Source organism: Oncorhynchus gorbuscha, unplaced genomic scaffold (assembly GCF_021184085.1).
Source record: "Oncorhynchus gorbuscha isolate QuinsamMale2020 ecotype Even-year unplaced genomic scaffold, OgorEven_v1.0 Un_scaffold_20637, whole genome shotgun sequence".
Classification (NCBI taxonomy): Eukaryota; Metazoa; Chordata; class Actinopteri; order Salmoniformes; family Salmonidae; genus Oncorhynchus; species Oncorhynchus gorbuscha.
In genome coordinates this window covers 1-2,228 of record NW_025761879.1, presented here as the reverse complement: position 1 = coordinate 2,228, position 2,228 = coordinate 1, and the positions used below count along the sequence as shown (strand labels likewise).

At 48.0% G+C, this 2,228-nt stretch overlaps 1 pseudogene; it reads left to right on the top strand.

The window, feature by feature from the left end:
• Positions 1-10: 10 nt before the first annotated feature.
• On the top strand, positions 11-1,922 carry LOC124031061 (annotated as a pseudogene).
• The last annotated feature ends 306 nt before the right edge of the window (positions 1,923-2,228 follow it).

Here is a 2,228-nt window from a genome sequence, read left to right as displayed (position 1 = left end):
AGCCAGAAAATACTTCTGAGCTGAAGCAACGAGTATAGTATAGTGCGGCGGGTTCTCTGGCAAGCTTAGCTCACATTTTCAACAGGACCAAAGTTGACATTTTTCTTTTTTTTTCACGTTATTTCCATTTCGTGTGCCGTTGTTGCGTGGACTTCCCGCGGAAAGAGAAGGAGCGAGAAGATGACGTCCAGGACTATTGATTACAGTGTGTGGGACCACATCGAAGTATCGGATGACGAGGATGAGACTCACCCCAATATCGACACGCCGAGCCTCTTCCGATGGAGGCATCAGGCGCGTGTGGAGAAACAGGTGGCCTTCGAGGAGAAAGGAGAGGAGCTGGAGAGGAACATGGCAGAGTGTAAGAGACGTCTGGAAGAGGTGCAGTACAGAGTGAAGGAGTTAGAGGAGGAAGGAAAGAAGGAGGGAGAGGAGGAGAGGAAGACGGCGCTGAGCAAGGCCCAGGCCGAGGAGAAGAAATACAGAAAGGATCAACGCTTGTGGGAGAAGAAGATGGAGGAACACCGGAGAGAGGAGAAAAGATGCCTTGGAACGTTGACACGCTCAGCAAAGAGGGATTCAGCAAGAGTATTTTGAACATCAAACCGGAAGTGACCGAAGAGACGGAGGAACAGAAGGAGGAGAAACACCAGACTTTTGTAGATAAACACAAGAAAGAGATCAAACACTTTGGGATGCTTCGGCGTTGGGAGGACAGTCAGAAGTACCTGTCTGACCACCCTTACCTGGTGTGTGAAGAGACGGCTAACTTCCTGGTCATCATGTGTATCGACCTGGAGGTGGATGAGAAACATGGTTTGATGGATCAGGTAGCCCATCAGACCATAGTGATGCAGTTCATCTTAGAGTTGGCTAAGAGCCTGAAGATCGACCCTCGAGGATGTTTCAGAGAGTTCTTCCAAAAGATCAAGACTGCCGACCAGCCCTATCAGGAGGCCTTTACTGATGAGCTGGAGTCCTTTAAAGAGAGAGTTCGAGGCAGAGCTAAGATCAGGATACAAAAGGCTATGGAGGAGTATGAGGAGGAGGAGAGACAGAACAGACTGGGGCCAGGTGGACTGGACCCTGTGGAAGTCTACGATACTCTGCCAGAGGAAATGAAGAAGTGTTTTGATGATAAAGACATCTCAATGCTGCAGGAAGCTATCAGCAAGATGGACCCCATGGAGGCAAAGGGCCACATGAAGAGGTGTATTGACTCAGGACTCTGGGTTCCCAACGCCAATACCGACAACGAAGAGGACAAAGAAGAAGACGAGGAAGAGGACAAAGAAGATGAGGAAGAAGCAGAGAAGGAGGGAGAGGCGGAGGAGGAGAAATGACTCTGTCATGAATTGAACCCTTCCTTTAGACTTTTGACCTTTTCAGACCTAGCTACACCCTTTACTAGCGTTAGCTTGTCTTATTGAAAACATGCTGTGAAGATGCTAACTTCCCTAGCGTTAATTGGGCTAGTATCGCTAGCATTAGCCTGACCCATTGAAAACCTGCACCGGGCCAGTATTTACAAAGAGTCAGCTCTAGGATCAGATTCCCCTCTCCAATCCTGACGTTAACCATTTGTGGAAAATGTTAAACTTCATCCTGCTCCAGTTTCTACCCATAGTCCCTTTCTCCATGACCCCATCTTTATATTAACCCTCCCCCACCTCACTTCTACCCATAGTCCCTTTCTCCATGACCCCATCTTTATATTAACCCTCCCCCCCACCTCACTTCTACCCATAGTCCCTTTCTCCATGACCCCATCTTTATATTAACCCCCCCATCTCACTTCTACCCATAGTCCCTTTCTCCATGACCCCAACTCACTTCTACCCATAGTCTCTTTCTCCATGACCCCATCTTTATATTAACCCCCACCTCAATTCTACTCATAGTCCCTTTCTCCATGACCCCATCTTTATATTAACCCCCACCCCACCTCACTTCTTACCCCTGTCGTCTCTTCTACCCATAATCCCATCTTTATATTAACCCCCCCCCCACCTCACCTCACTTCTTACCCCTGTCGTCTCTTCTCCCCATAATTCTCCCCATGGTCCTCTGTAGCTCAGTTGGTAGAGCATGGCGCTTGTAACGCCAGGGTAGTGGGTTCGATTCCCGGGACCACCCATACGTAGAATGTATGCACACATGACTGTAAGTCGCTTTGGATAAAAGCGTCTGCTAAATGGCATATATTATTTATTATATTATTATTATAT